Here is a 17940-nt window from a genome sequence, read left to right as displayed (position 1 = left end):
TAATTTAGAACTTTAAATAAATAAGTATATATACCTATAAATACACATATATTTGATGTCTAAATAATTAATACTAGATAATTATACTCATGCATATTACATACCAGAACGATATGTCAGAATTATAATAATCGATAGTATATATATTTTATGATTGTAGAAGCGTTACAATCTCATACGTGAAAATATTTTAATTTAAAACCATATAATATCATTATAGAGTGTTTTTGATGCGATATGTATTACATGACATTATATATTGTAGCATTATCATATATTTGAATTTTATGAATATATTATAAAAATTTTACAGGTATTTTAAGTATAATTCTAGTCTAGTCTAATTTCGACTTCGTAACGGATTTAAATTGACCGTATTCTTCACGCCGCGAGTGAATACGAGGATAATGAACAAAAGTATCTCTAAAACGCGTATATTATCAACAGCGCTATCTCCTGCAATAGCTCATCTCATTTGCGTGCCAATCTTTATTTGGGTGCGCATCCCTCTGGCATCATGACGCTACTCCCGAAGACAAATGCGTGGAAACGCGTAACGAACGTTCGAGGGGATGTTTTGCATGAGAATCTCCATATCGCTGGAATATGTTATCGTAAGATGGATATGCTCAACGTTGAAAGGCGAAACGCAATTCGTGCCGGCCTGGGATAAAATATACGTCCATCGCAGAATCAGAATATGAGAGAATATTAAAATAGTGAAATATATTGTTGTGTCTTATCCATCGCAACTTGCCCTTGTCAAATATCGATTCTTGATACTGTTTCTCACTTAACTCTCACTGTTATAATTCAATTACGAGACATATCTCGCGCATATATTGCACATATGTGCGAGTACTTCATTAAGAAAATTCCATTGATATTTTAGAATAATAATAGAATCGATCTTTTTGTAATTTGAAACAAGATAAAGCAAATAATCTGTATTCCCAAACGGGCGATTAATATTTTTTCTCTCTCATTATGAAATTATGGAACGGTATTGATTATTTTAAAATGATTGAGAAATATAAATTTGCTTCAAGCGAAATATTCAATATTATGGCATGTGAATCATGACAGTGTTGTGATTATTAACGTTTCCGATGGTTAATTTCAGCTTTATTCTCGTGATATTTCTCCGTTTCGAATAATTAATATTTTTTTTTAAATAATATAATAATAATCTTATGCATTTTTTATAGCATTACATATGTATTACACTAGAAATTTATATGCATTGCAAAGAAATTTATCCTTTCAATCGCAAGATTTTTTGCTGCAAAATTAAAAAAAAAATATATATATTTTCATAGAGTTAATCTTTTTATTATACTTGCATAATTAAGAATAGTACGAACTATAACGAGAATAATTTCGCAACAGTCGCAAGTAGGAAATTTACGCAGTTTTAGCAATTATTAGATGTTAGAGATCTCCAGATATATAAATAGAGTTATTTTATAGAGGAATATTTTTCGGGTAAACAAACCGGGAAGATAATTAGCATTCGTTATGTTTGTCGAGGGAGATGTAACGCAAACAAACATTATTCCAATGCCGTAATATGTAGGATAAGAAAATATTGCGATCAATTCATAATGCTATTCTAGTTTCGAGCTAAAAATATCGCTAATTTAAACACACAGATACATTTATATCGTAGATCGTAGAACATCCAATATAAAAATGCAGAATGAAGCGCGCGCGCGCGCGCACACACACGTACGCACAATACATACAGAAAAATTCACACATTAAATATAATTAAAGTAAAGAGGTGCATAATTATTGGATATCAATACGCGAATTTGGCAATCAATAATATCGCTCAAGTTTAATTATCTTATTTCCATCGAACGGAATATTATGCGTTTGGATAATAATAATGATCACCTTCAATGTATATCTCATTGAAGATAATATCATTAGAGCTGAAAACATTTCATGATCGAACTGCGGATCGTTACTATATAATTGGTAAAAACGGAAAATAAAAAAAAATTTTTTTTGAAAGATATATTATAATAAGTTGAATTACATTTTTTTAATATGTCGAATTAATCAGTTTGATTTAATTAAGGCTTGGTAAGAGAAAGGATAAAGTTAATTTCTGTCAAAAAATCAGCTTAAATCTTTGCATGAAACAAACATATGAATACTTTGTGTAAGTTTAGGTTTATGCCAATGTTATTTAACGATTGTGAGTAAACTGTTAGTTTATCGCGGCATGATATAAGCTTCCCAAATATAAAAAAAAAGGGGCGGAATCACATCGATAAATTACAATAATAGCCATTCGATATTCAATATTCCGAGCTGTTGTTCACGTACAAATCGTCTCCGTATTGCGCTCTCGAAAATTTCAGGCAAATTTGTGACGATTAATCGTCGCTGTCGGATCGCGGCAATTAATCTTGTGCAGCGTGAACCGTTTAACAATCACGTTGTTAGCCACCGTTAACCGCCGTAGCCGTCAGACTGACGGTCGATCTCTTATTTAAGCTGCGGGTGCTGCAAATATTAAATCGGCGAACGCGTAATATTTGTCATAGAGCGAATAATATTTTTTTCATTATAAATAATATCCATATATGAAAGAAAGTTGAAAGATCGAAGAGATAAAATTGATATAAAAAATAAACTAGTACGGATAATATTGTTATAGGGACAGATTTATAGAAACGTCTCGTACAAATGACTCATAAAATCCTAATGAGGGACATCGCAAAATCTTATGATACGTAAACTTTAAGATGATCCATCTTTAGAGCATATTTAATGACTGAAATAAAATCTCTATTCTCAGTTAAATAGAAATTAAATAATAAAACGATATATTTCTCGTTAATCGATCATAATAATTTTTATATATTCGATTAAATCTCGCTTGTAGTATTAAAAATATTTATTATTTTGTCAGACATCAAAAAGAGATATGAGGAAAAAAAAGTACACAGATGATTCAAATTAAAATATAAATTAATTTCAACTAAAAATTAAAGAATAAAAGAAAGCGCGAAATTCAGGAGACTACGTAGTTTACTTTTAATATTGCAAGATATAAAAGATGAACGAGCGCGTAGACGCCGTTGCGAGTATAGCGTGAAATGTTCACGCCACAACAGATTCGCTAGTGACATTTATTTCCACGACGTTATCTAACATACCGTGTACCCAGCTGTATAAACGATCCCTAGCTCGCCTGATGGAGACAAACATTTGTGGTACCCGAGAGTCGGGAAGAAATATATACGGCACAATAAGCAGAATGTCTTGACGCACCCCCGTTGCGTCAAGTTTCCGCGTTGATTCGCATATACAAATGCGTCAGTCGAGTAAGTCGGCTCGCGTATAATGGTACTTTGCACGTTACGTCAGCAAACGTAGTAAAATTAACATGAATTCGCTGTAGTTCGGTCGCGTTAATTGACTGAGTATTATAAGGTATAAATTCTGCCTGCGGAGAAATTATATACAGCTTTGTACGCGGTGTAATATTTTACAAAACATTGAAAGCACACAACAAAAAATCCGTAATTTCTTTATAATTATTTAATTAAATACAAAGCCAAGGTAATTAAAAATAAAATTAATCTTGATTTTTAATTGCTCTATTATGAGAATTATTATCACTTTTATCGAGATTACAAATAACTTGTTACATAACATGTTACATATTTATATTCAACTATATGGTAATACGATGGAGTAAATAGCAACGATCTCTATTATACGTGTTATAATTCAATTGTTATGTAAATAATATATTTTCTTTGTTAAACGGGATCATTGAAACCATCCATTGCAGCATCTAGAAATATGCTAATATACGCGAGCAAACGGGATTGCGTTACTACTACTACTACTACTACTACTAGGGTATGCGGGATCGATCATCTTAACACACCTCGCGGTCCCCATGTACTTTGGTGGATCAACCAAACGATAATGCCAGCTTACGGATGAGCGGAGACGAGGTAGTAAGGGAGTGATATTGACCTTGCTGGCCGCAAAGGGCCGCATAATTGTTGAGGTTAATTCCTGTTTGTGCCGCATGCCGCAATCTACCCTCCCTCGAACTATCGCGGCCTCGATCCCTCTTACATTAGTTCTCATCTCCGTTCTCGACGATCTCTAAATGGCACGGCAATTGTTAATCCGCTACATTTGACGAGCGATGCGTAAAGTACGGTAACAGGCTTTGCGGTTGTAACTCGATGAGTATATAATTTATGTATAATAGTGGATATATATACTATCTCTCACATTCGCATACACAAACAAACATGCATACTCGTGTAAATAAACGGGTTTACCATCTATCTAATTTTCGATTGAATATTGTCGAAACAATTAAGCTGTAGCGCTACTTGATATAATGCACGTTTCATTTTTATTAATATAATGAAACATTAATAAATTACCATTATAATTTTTAACAGATATATACGTCATGTTTATTTCACAGATCAACCTACACTATGTTCATTATTTATAATCCGTTAATAAAGCTTGGATTAATAAATTGGTTATCCGATTTAGGGATAATAAAATTTCATATTATTTCATTAATTCGTTTAAGATATCTCAGCTTAGTTTTATGCCGCGTTGTTAACAGAAAGTTTTTATTTACATGCAGGACAAATGCATATGTATCTTTACAAATTGTTAGATTAATTTTAACGATCGCCTGTTCGTCGATATTCGGCGACGCAAAATTTTTCATTGTATTATTATATGTAGGGAAGTTTGAAGCGCAAAACTTTGATGAAATGAGATTTTTTTGGAAAGTTGCCGCGTAAAACTTCTTCTACATTTACGCGGCTAGTTTCCGACATGTTTGCACAATTTCGTTGTAACTTTGTTCAGTTTTATAGATAAAAATCTGCTATTATACGAAAGTATGAGAGAATAATTTATATGTCGATACTCGATATGACTATCATTGTGCACCGATTGCTAATTCGCAGAAAATTTTCATTCGCCTATACGAATCTTACATTGAACAGATATTATTGCGCATTGAAACACACAAATTAGAGTGATGAAATTTTATTGTCGTTTTAAATTCGTTACATAATAACGAATATACATCTGCATAAATTAATTCTTATATATATATATATTTTTTTTAATTGCAAATTATAAATAATGATAACGAGTTGATTAATCAGTTTTACAAAACGTGCTATATTTTCCATATAAAATTTATCGAAATAACATTTATAGAAGGTGTTTCCTAATAAGTATAAAAAGTGTTGCAGTGGTGAATACAGAACACAAAATTAAGAAAAAAAGTTTATATAAATATATGTCTGATATGACATTGTTTCCGAGTTACAGCCTGTTTCACTTTTTCAATATTTCCAATCAGCCTCAAATCCTTCAAATCTTGCAGATAAACAGCAAATCGATATTAAAGTATGCTATCTTAATTAACTCTGTTAGGAAATAAAACAGCTGTAAATCGGAAATAAGATCATATCGGATATATAGGATTATATGAACTTTTTTTTTTTTTTCCCCTATCCTGAATCCATCACTGCAATACTTCCCACTTATTAGAAAACGCCCTGTATATTTTTACTATTTCTCGCAAGACGCGAATCGCGTGGAATATATATGACGTAATAATATTTAAATTAATCTGAACTGAGTGTAATTTATTTAGAAATTTTATGCCGATTTATGCGAGCAATAGTTTAACCCGTATTAATTTATTAATCTCTAATGAAGCACGAATCTGGCTATTTATGCGATCGTAAACTCATACGTAAGCTCAAGACTTATACGTTCTATATCTCACGTACGGAAAGAGGTAGAAGCATGCCTTGTGCGGAATATAAATCCGTCCGATTTTCAAGGCGCGGCTGCAATTAATAGCCCGCATTAATCACGAAGAGCGATGACGTTGCAGAGAATTATGGGCATTTGTTAGCGCGGGATAAGCGAAGCATCCCCGCATACTTGCACGTTAATCATACAGAATGCAAAACGCGATACCGGTCGTCGTCGGCCGGCATTTACCGGGCGTCGCTTAATCGCGCACGAACTGTTTGTTTACCAACAATCCATCCGTAAGAGAAACCTCGGTTTGTTTTAATACAAAGGCCGATGAGGCCTACGGTTCATTCGCGATGTACGCGCCATTGAGAGCGGACGAATAAACGAGCTTCGCGCAAGAATTCAATCGCATCCATTTATCATTGAATGCGCGTTAAATCATGAAATCGTCATTAAGAAATTATTCTTGTCAATTACTTTCGGAGCAAACAAAATATCCTTCATATACTTTGGTCGCGATAATAGCGTTATTTATATATTGTTCTTTTCTTGCATGTGTCGTAATAAAAGAATCAAATAAAATAGATACACTTGCATCTCTTTATCTCACTCGATCGGCGGATATACGTGGAATGTAGAGATCGCGGATAAAGAAGCTCTAAAATCGAGAGCTTCTCCCATCCCTGTATATACATATATAGTGGCAATGAAGTATGTCGCTCCTCGGAGTACTCGCTCGTAAAGAAAGCGAAAAAGTGCAGTTGAAAACTTGTATAATCCGGCTGTATCTCGTGCGATATCTTGGAGGAAAGTCAACCCAAGCTTGAGATCTATTCGATCCAACGGACTTGCTATAACTAGCACTTTAGCGATGTAGCCAGGCGAGTATTGCAATTTGTATCACTGTTCGCAAATATAGAAATTGAATATCTCTCTGAGAATTTAAGTGATGCGAAAGAAAGTGTGCGTCGTGTGTTTTAACGATAGTAAAACTATCATATGTTGTCAGTGTATAACACATTTGCATAAATGTATAAAATATTTCGCACAATACGAGCATCGACTTTCGAAGCCTTTGTTCAAATTTGAATAAAATTCTATTTTTATTATAATTGTTTGAAATTTTGATAAAACTGCATAAAAAGTAACAAATCTCCGATTTAAATATGGGGAAGTTTCTCTGAATCATTTCTCGCAAGAAATAATGGAGGATGGCATTGATTTAAGAGATGTAACAAAACATAGTTTCACAGTTTTAATGCTTTTTCTCAGGTATTATAAAGTAATATTAGAGGAAAAATTAAGTTTGTATATTTATATTTGTTATAGACCAGACGAAAAAGTGTTTGTTTACATTTACGGGATAGGTACATAGTCGTGGATATTTTGTCAATAATGAGTTTCACCTATTTCCCACAGTTCGTTTTTGCGCAGAGGAGAACCTCCCCTACAACATATTTGAGTAGCAATAAAATCGGATGTGTGTTACCTTTTATGTAATTTTGCCAAAATTTTTAATAGTAAACGTAAGTTGTATATCTTGCTATATATCTTGATATATATTACTAACAATAAAATTATAATTACAAATTTACAATTTATATATAAAATATATATTTGAAAATAAATGTACAAGAGGAGTGTGATCGACAATACATATAATTTTTTTCCATCGCATAAATAGACGTCTTCGAACGATTGACGCGTGACAAAATGCCTCTTTTGTAGACTCTGATGATTGACACCCAATTTTCTTCGGCTTTTGTGAGTCAATCTCTGAAGCTACGTCTATCGCGAAGCTACTTACACAGCACATAAGCACTTCACTTCGTTCTGCTGACTCGATCGCTCCATTTCGTTTAAGCTTTTGATATTACTAGAAAAAAATTCATACTTACTACATACTTATATGTACTAGGTGCACGTTTTATCGCATATTGAAAATAGTTCAACCTTTTTTTTTCTTTCTTTTTTTTTTTTTTTTTTTTTAAGTGGAAAAGTCAAGAGGGGGTAACCATCTTAAATTCAATAATTATGATATTTATTTTTTAATTAGTTTGAATAAATTTTTTTTATTTTATCGAAATAACATATATTATATATATATATATTTATATAAATATTAATTTTGTCTTGATAAATCTTTGTCATAATTTCAAAAGTAAAGAAATACGCATTCTATAGACTGCCTCCTCGTCTTGGGAAACATGTAGCATAAATTTACGAGACTTTAGGCAACACTTTGTAGGTTCTATTTAGGAAACTCAGGGAAATTGCTTCGTCAAGTAGACACCTGCTACGTGTCAATTCGATTTGATGCTAATGAAGCGATGCTGCGAACGTAATACATTAGCGTTGCTCGCGAAACGAACTCCGTCTTGCGCTGTCGAAGCGTGAATGCGAGCGTCAAATCACTCGGATATAAAATACGCCGGGGAATCGATCGATGATGGACCAGTCGGATCTATCTCTATACGCACATTCGAAAAGCATCATTTTACAGCGTGTCACTTTCGATCGGAACTGTGAATCAAAACGCGCAAAAACCGCTGAAAATTTTCAGCAAGCTGTGCAAATAGAATAATTGATAGAAGAATTGAAAAATTGCAAGAATTAATAATGTCTAAGAGCACATTTATTTTTCGCAGATACAAAGTATAAATATTGTAAATTTAACTGTGTTCAAAAATATATTTTTTTGTACAGTCGAGAGTTGATCGAATCGTGCGCGCCAAGAAAAATACTGCAAGTTCGAAAAATACGATGACAGATGTATCAACAGCTGTTTATTTAGAATTAGTGAGATCATTTCAAAGATGAGAAGAGTATATTATTTTATATCGTGCTTTCGATCATGATTGACAATATGTATTCTTTATATATGCACCATACAAGTGAGAAGTAACATCGATCTTCTCGATATAGACAGTCTAGCCATCTATCACGCGCATTACTCGAAGATATCGCCGGTAAACAACAACCGGCTGCCGCCATATCGAGCGTAATACAGGAAGGGTAAACGCGATGGAATGCGACACTCGACTTCCTGGTTCGAAAAACAATCGCAGGATATTGGCCGCGGATTCGTATTACAGCGATAGTTTGACCAGTAAAGCGATACTTGGGGCGGAAAAGATGCGCGGAGCTGACGTTTAGCTGAAACCGGTACATTATGAGACGCGACAGAATAATTCCATTAGACGCGTATGATTTATACCTCGATAAATACAATACAACGCGAGTGATATCGTCCCGGTTGTCTCAATTACCATCGCTATCGAATTAATTTAGATTAATTGCGTCATGGAACATCACGCGATACACTTTCTTTATGAATATATCAGCCAAATTATGCGATATATCATAAATATGAATAAAGGGACATTTGTATAAAATCTCGATAAAGTGACCTTTTTTTTCTTTTTTTTTTTTACCTTGGTCGCTCAATTGAACACGCATCGGATTAATATAAAACGTGCGACATGAGCGATGAATAAAATTTGATCCGGTATTCGATTCTCGCGACCCTCAAGCATATCAAATTTAAAAGCATGAATGCACATTCTTGACAATTCATCCCACTTTATTTAAATATGATCGAAAATGTGTTCGTTCGTTATTGGAAAAAAAAAAAAAAAAAAAAAATTATAAATTATTATTTCACTTATCTTATTTGGAATATAAATATTTGCAGCATTGCGAAAAATTGTAGCTTAGAAAAGAATATTGAGACTCACCTGAAAAAGTCAGAAGTTGATCATTTTAGAAGAAATCGCGTTCACGTGACTTCTCTTATCGGAGAGAATACGAGACGTCATAATGTGAAGCTCGTTTGCTGATCTCGAATACCACCCTATCGTAATCTACCTAGCTTGCCTTCATCTTCACGCGCAGGATTTCCTCGAGGATTTCAGTGAGACCGGAGAACGACCGGAGGCTACCTCGTCACTGAGTTATCCGACATTCGTGTTTCTTTTTATTCTTGGCCGTTACGTAAGCACCATGTGCAGAGTGTGGCTTACGCGTCCGGAATGTTTTAAGTTCACGACCCGCGAGTTCGTTGGTCATTTTATAATCCGTGCGAAAAATCTGCGTTGGAGGATTCTACCTCGGTAGTTTTTCACGATACACAGGAAAATTATTATCCACGTGTATTAAGAACATTTAATCGCGCCGTAATGACTAGCGCGCGTTTTCGAGATCGCAGAATTGCGAGGGGGATTAAATCTACGGTAATCAAATTTCTTAAATATGATATCGCGCGGTGAATTTCTAGCAATATCATGTCGAGGAATCGTGTATCTTACGGAGAAACGGCGGGATTTTCTCGTACCCGCCGAAAAGGACGAGTACATCGATGTTACATTAAATCTTAATTTTAAGCCTAAAGATAATCTTCGGAATTATATAAATTGATTACGTTGAAATTATTCAAGCCACCCTCGCTCTTCTCCCCTAATTAAGGTATTTTTTAGCTCTTTTCCATGCAAATCTTTCCAACCACTCGTTAGCTACGCTCACGATACAGCTGCTTATAGCACGGGAACAAACTTTATCAAAGGATATAGAACATGAAGGGTATACATCGTGTTTACGTTGTTTACTCTTGTTACAATTTATCTTCTATATTTAATATTTAATTATCGCGGCGCAGTTCTTTTATAAAAGTGCGATATTTTTAAAATGTTTAAATCAAATACTGGGTACAAGGCAAGGGGGTGAATATCAAATTAAGCATAAACGCTTAAGATTATCGACGGATATCTATCCATACTTCGATACTCTAGAATAAGTAATATTATTTTATAGCTTGCAGAAAAGTAAAGAATTATGAAAACATCGAGCTGCGGAAGGTAATATTATTATTCTATTGTCAAAATGTTACGTGCTAGTTTAGTTCAATCTGGAAAGAAATTCTCTCGTTAATACAGTACAATTGACGCGGTTGAATATTGATTTTAATTCCACAAAATAAACGTCGAAAGATATGCTAAATTGCAGAAACACGATCGTATCGAAAAGCGAGAAGATAGTATGGGGGTGCATGATGGAAGTTGGGAAACCAACCCTCGCCGATAACTTTGCAACGAAAGTCACGAGGCTACCGCAAGATTATTAGAGCAACCTCAAAGTTATCAGCACAGTTATGTTATTGTTCGCTCTCCCTTCTCTCCGATTTTATTGCCGGGAGCTACGTTTTCTTTCAAAGATTAATGAAAATTTCAGTGCGATGGAATACCTAGTATATACCTATTGTTAGTTGATTACATCGATCCGGCCTGGACTGACGCAATGCGCTCTATCGCGAATAGTCGAAATTTCACGTCAATATATTCGTTATCAGAAACGCAGAAAAAGCTTCGTATGAAAGCGCTCTTGAAATCATTTTATTACTTTTGATTCTTGAACGCGCTGATCGTAGGATAGGAGTTTTAGCGAAAGCTCATAAAATAACGCGCTATTTTTTTGTTTAGTCTTTTGTTCTCCAAGCAAGATATAGGACGATTGCGATGAGTATTCAGAATTTTACATTGTGATTCATACAATAGATGATAGTTGTAATTCTATAAAAAAAACTTAATCATGGATTCATACTGAAGGAATAAAAGATTTTTCTAATATATTATCGTTGCGAAAAATGGAAAAATTTCTTAAAGGATCGATATACGCGACATTCTACGCAGTTTCGCATGTTATTTCGCGATATTACCTCCGCATAGATGCGATATGCGTCAAAACAATCCGTGCACATCTGTTGTAACGCGATATTCGTAACTTTATAACGTTATAAAATTTGATATCTGCGAAGAAAAGTTACACACACGCGCATACCAAGACGAAACATTTTTATTTCAGTCTTGCTTCTTAAATTGGTACACAAGACGAATAAAACACTATATTAGTATATATAATGTCCAATATATAATATATATATACCGGAATTATATATAATTTATACAAAATTTTTAAATAAATATGTTTTAACATAAATGCAGTTGCAATATTTCACATCTTTCCTGTATAAGGAAGAAGAAGTACAAGAACGTCGGATGGCGATGATTCCGATATAATACAGAAGATATTGTTAATTTAAACTCCCCCTTCTCCATAACGCAAATTAATTTCGTGACTTCTCTCTCTCTCTCTGTTTTATTAATGTACTATCAAAAATTGTAAATCAAGAAAAAATTTAATTATTGTTACATTTAATCTCGTAAAGGCTGTTCACGTTATTGGGAATCCGTTTACTCGCTCGTGTCGACCCCGATAGTCTTTGCATAGCGTCAACATAACAACAAGCCTTAACCATGGTGACGATTCATGAACGCTATGTCGTGCGCACGAAGCTTAAACCTCTAATATGCATGAATCGCAGAAGTGTTTTGGCCCAGGGCCAGTCAGAACCTCGTATTGTGTCTGTTTGCGTTATCAAACGTCGCATCATTCTGAATCAACATAAACCTAGAATTTGTCGTATACACACGGACTCGTTATCTTGTTTCTGAACGCGATATATATGTCTCCGTCTAATTAACATCGATTCGTTGTTAACGTCGACTCTGTTGACAATACGGTCGAGCATTGTTGATGTCATCGGCGATGACGAGAATGCAAAACGCAATTAGAAATATACACATATTTGGGTTTCATACATATATTTCAAAACTCCACGTTTCACGCTCGAAGAGAGGATTTAATCACAAATTAATGAAATCTCTGTTGAAATCTTTTACGAAATTAATAAATATAATACATTCAACAGTCTTTTTCTTGATTTAAAATTTCTAACAGCGTTCGGAGTCACGCGAAACAAGTTTTATAATTAAAAACCTCAATATTATACTATCGTTCCGACATTTTTCTTAAAAGTCACCTTCTAACTAGGCTAAAAAAGTTTTATATGTATACATTAAACTAATATACATGAACGTCGATAAGAAAAAGTTCTACTGTTAAATATTAACATCCGATTCTGTTTATATACCATCGTAACACGGAGAAGATCCGGCGGCATTTTGTTTAATGAACAAACTAATAACGAGGCTTTATATAAAGACGATGGCCGAGTTTTTTAAGTCATAAATTCGAGTTCACTTGGAACATCCTGTATTGTAATTACCTCAATCGCAAACGCTGTCGCGCCGGAGAAAATCAATCCGCTCTCGGCAATGAAAACGAAGTAAAGAAGGTAAAGCTTGATGATAACAGAGAACCCTCCCCCCTTCGTCAAAGATCCCGCGCATTTATTACAAAGGAATCTTCACGGTTGCATGCAGCCTCCAGAGATATTGGCAGTACCCAAGTATTGATCCCTCTCCATCTGTATAACGCTGACGCGATATCAATAGCATCTAGCGAGAAAGCTATTTTGGAGTGAAGGAGTACATACGAGAGAGGAAAAGGGAGAGAGAGAGAGAGAAAGAGCGAAGAGAGTACCGCAAAAGATAAAAGGAAGACAATCGAGACTTAAGCCTGCGGCACACGGTACGATTTTGCGTATTAGATCGCACGCGAGACATTTTGCTAATGTAAAAAATGTAAAAAATAAAAATAATAATAAATATAAAAACAAAAGTTATATATACATACATAATTATGTATTTTATTTTTTATTCATAATTATGACGAGATATTAATTGAATATGTATGTGTAAAATTAATTAAAGATAACAGATTTCCTGACCTAATAAAATTTAAAAAGATCTTATCAATTCTTCCACAATAAATATCTCGAATCGTATCTTGACTAGATAAGCAATCATTAGCTAATTGTCTAGAGGATTTTTAGAATCTCGAAGAATTTTGTTGAAATCTCTAGAAATCTTACAACTAAAGCGTAACTCTCTAAAATTAACCCAACACGTAAGATAATCTGCACGTATGAAGCCAAAACTAGTAACACTCTTATGATTGGAACACATCTCTTGCATTACTGTTTTATTTTTATAAAATATATATATATATATATATTTTTTTTATATTGAAAAATTTCCTACATACATTATTTCTCATTTCTTATCAGTGTAACGCATCACAAATCGCCAAGATGTAAAGTCGTAAAATTACAAGATCAAGTTTTCCGCTAAAAGCGCCGCTCAGCATCATGGATTAAATCTGCAATATCGTCGCAAGTTAATAGCTTTAGTTTTCGGACACGTTTAATCGTTTCAAAAGTTTACCGGCCATTAAATACTTGTTTAGGAGTTTGCGACTAAAAGTTTAAGCGCGACCTTCAATCAGAGGAATTACTGACATTAAATCGCCTCTAAAACATTTGGACGATTCGAGAGAAAAAAGATCTTTTGTCGAAGATGAAAAAAAAAAAAAGTACTCGTAAGGGAGCAGGATGTATTTTATAGTTTTTGAATCACTCGAAAATGGACAATTTCTTTACGATTTTGATCATTAATTAGTAACTGCACTTTGACAGATGTCAAAAATTTTTACAATCTTTAGGGAAATTATATCACTCGAGAAAATAATACTGATTAGGAACTGCTAGAAAAGAGAAAACAGGAAAACTCTTCCATTTTCATTAGAAAGCATTTTTCTCTATTTCTTCGATTCGATTTCCGATAAGCGCGAAATGAATTTCTATATAATATCGCAAAAGTCATGTGGTATCTGATATATCTTCGATAGCGCGATCAAATCCAGAGGTAACGAAGCCCTGGGTATTTTTTAAAGTCACCTCAAGCGTCTCTCTTTGTAACCGTCACCGGAAGCGCCGGCAGCGACGGAAATTAATCTCTATAATGAAAAGACGTAGATACATTGCTTGTGTAAACGGGACGGGAGATTGTAGTGAAGGAAACTTTTTCCTGGCGGTTGTATCTCGGATTGTATCTCTCGGGATTTTCCATTCAGCGCTAAGTCGGACGTTTTCTATCGTATACTCGTTTCGATTTTACTCTCGTACCAAGGGAGGTAGCGACTTTCGCACTTTCTCTGTCTCTCTGTCTCTCTCTCTCTCTCTCTCTCTCTCTCTCTCTCTCTCTCTCTCTCTCTCTCTTTCTCCCTCGAGCAACTTTCGTCTTGGCCACACGAACTTTTCACCCAACTTTTCACCGCCGAATAGAAACAACGATGTTGACTGCATTGTGTAGAGAGCGCCGGAAGAACCGGACGAAAGTTATCGCAACTTTCTTCGACACTTTTATTCGCGTTGCGCGTACGCGCCTTAATCCACCAATTTGCACCGGCTTTCCTACAATCTCCCGTTATATAGCGATAATGATATTACTTAATTATTATCATTTGTGTGTGTGTGTGCGTATGTTCCAAATTAAAATTTTTTTTTGTAATATCTAATGAATTTAACAATTCTTAAATTAAATAATATTATAAATAAAAACGAGGGATTTTAAAGGGAGGGACTAAATATATAACGCTATTAGCGATAAGAAGATATTAATAAAGTGTCGCATGGAGGGAGGAGGTTTTGCAATTCTTGTAGCAACGTATAGCGAAGTAAACAACGTTTGACATCTAGAAGTAAATTGCAGAGCAAAGTGTTCCTATATTCCCTATCAAGATCGTATGATTCTCGCGAGACGCATTGTATTATGCATACATACATACAGTCAGACGCATCCGTAAACTACTTTCTTCCGATAGCGCGCCCGTGGAGGCTCGGTTTAAGCTCGCCACTTGCACAAAATGCCACATGCTTACTACACATATGTGTATAATAAAAGTATGATAAAGCGAGAGCATATCCTGCGCTACACGCAAGTTTGATCAAATTTCACAAATACATGCGCGATGTAAATTTTCTGCGCAATCTGCGAAAGAATGTGCAATCAATCGCAGGAAAATGAAATTGTAATCCAGTTACAATTCATCTTAAAACAACATCATCTTTCAGTTGTTTTCAATCTGTTGTATGCAATCGAATAATTTAAGTTAATCTTTGATGCGAGATAAATTATTTCTATAATATAATTATAATATATCGCGAGCTCAATATGACACAATTCTGTGATGACAAAATTGGAGTTGAGATTGTTACAATTAATTTTAGATTCGGCTCTCGTAGAAACCGTTTCGAGTCGATGAGATTCAAGATTCTTCTATTTCCTCAAATATGCAAATTTTCTTGTCCAAAATTATTCGATGGCATTCCCGTTCACCTCGGCGTATATCGACAGCCGTCTCGGCGGCGAAGCGACCAAGGTGAACAGTGATATATTCGTAGGATCAACTTAACGTCGTCGATGCAATATCGCAGCCGTGTGTTTCCACATTCACGAACTACATCTCCGAACGCTTGTATTTGTTGCCGGTAGACACACGTCGCAAACACATAACTCCGTTCTCTTCGTCGAAGAATTGTTATCGCTTAAATTTCCGCGCGTATGCGCGTGTGACGGTCGTGTATAACACGCATTCGAGAGTTTTTCGCTTCAACACGAACGGAAAGAGCGTCTTTTCATGCACTCGCTTACCCGCGACAATAACATCCGTCCGTGCGAACTTCCGCGATCGCGAAGGAAATTTCTTGCAAGCGAGAGATTTTCAGATACGAGCTACGGTACACGCGATTCGAATGACATTTTAACACAGCGCGGAAAGTCGACGGAAAGAGACGCGAAGGATATACTCCATCGTGAATATTGCCGGCAACTTTTGGGCTAATGAAGCTTGCACGTTAGCAACATCCTATTTATCTCATTGTTCTATCGAGAGGAAAAGAATAGAAAGGTTACAATTAAAATATTACGTTCTTTTCACGACTTTGACATTTAGGATTGCGCGATAGTTGTGTATCCTTCTTCTGATAAAAGATTTTTCTGTAGAATAAAGTACGCATATTATTAGAAACTTCAATCTTTTTTTTTCTAAATTAATAAAGTCGAATATGTAAAATTATCGTTTTAAAAAAATTATTAATATAAAAATTTTTAAATAACATAATTTTTTGAGCAAGTATGGTAGGGATGATAAAGTGAAAGAGCTAATGAACGGAATCTCGTATTCTCCTTTACGTAATTCTATTCTCATAAATTAAAATATTACGATATCGACATATTGAAATATTTAAGCTCTTCTCGATGTGCTGGTATTTTAATTCGAATATTCTTTACGATAATTTAAAGCATACGAGCCATGTCCCAATTTTTTGCTTTAAGCTCTCACGATCCGTTCGCGATGCTTAACGCAAGGAACGATCGGAAAAATATTTTTCCCCGGCAAAGATTCTCTTATCGATTTCTCGCGTACGTGTCCGTAATTAGGTCAAGGGAATGGAGATGTCTACGAATCGGATCGGCCATTATCGAAATCCGTTGATCGTAAATTTCTAGCGATATCATCAGCACTGCTACAGATGCCAAGACCGACGACTGTCGATTAGCGGATTAGTATTATCTTCCTTCGTCGTATTATCATTGGCGTAACAGGAATCAGGGGAGGTCCTAAAGGTCCTTGTGTTTACGATCGAAGATATTGTGCCCAAGTTCGCTCAGATCGCGTCATCGACGGTTATACGTATCGTCGTGATCGTTTAACGGCGATCTTAATTTTACGTCGATCCCCTTCACAATATCCTGCAGAAATATGAGAGTAATCGCCTCTCACAATACCATCATTCCCAGATGAGATTACCGTTAATATTTTTAACCATCTTTGATCAAATTTAAACCTTAATGTGTGTTCAAATTGAAACGATGTATAACGAATTTGGAATTATAGCTTCTTAAGGGCGCATTCGAAGATAAGTCAAAGTACACTAAGTTGAACCCTCGAAAGATACTAGCAGTTATTCCCAGTTAATGGCGTCAAAGTTGATCGAAACCCTTTTGGCTATGTCGTAAGATTAAAGTACCGAAACGTTGATTTTCCGCTCCATTAAGCTCTAGGATCTTATTACAATGCTTCAAGACTCTGAGAGTAAAATCTTTCCGCTTTTTACGCCGACAGATAGAATCAATAATTATATACATTATTATATATATTGTTATATACATACAATTATATACATTGTTTTTTTTTCCCCCCTTAATTTCTTCGATAATAATGTTTTAAGTTATTCAAAAATGTCGCGTTTTGCAAAAATATTTTTATCGAATATTTTTATTTGTAGTAATCTATTTTTTTTTTTTTTTTTTTTTTTTTTTTTTTTTTTTATACGAGGATACAAATTTACTA

General features: G+C 34.7%; 2 protein-coding genes across 8 annotated transcripts in view; one reads left to right on the top strand and one right to left on the bottom strand.

Annotated features, from left to right (window-relative positions):
* LOC138941729 (uncharacterized) overlaps positions 1–17940 on the top strand; it is a 91849-nt gene that overhangs the window by 15651 nt on the left and 58258 nt on the right. The gene's annotated exons all lie outside the window — the stretch shown is intronic.
* LOC138941726 (cyclic nucleotide-gated channel alpha-3-like) overlaps positions 1–17940 on the bottom strand; it is a 121225-nt gene that overhangs the window by 98673 nt on the left and 4612 nt on the right. The window lies entirely within an intron of this gene.

This window comes from Polyergus mexicanus, unplaced genomic scaffold (genome assembly GCF_030449975.1).
Source record: "Polyergus mexicanus isolate NDT 795.1 unplaced genomic scaffold, iyPolMexi1.0 SCAF_20, whole genome shotgun sequence".
Taxonomy (NCBI): domain Eukaryota; kingdom Metazoa; phylum Arthropoda; class Insecta; order Hymenoptera; family Formicidae; genus Polyergus; species Polyergus mexicanus.
Note: the sequence above shows the minus strand (reverse complement) of the source record. Positions and strands in the feature narration are given on the sequence as shown.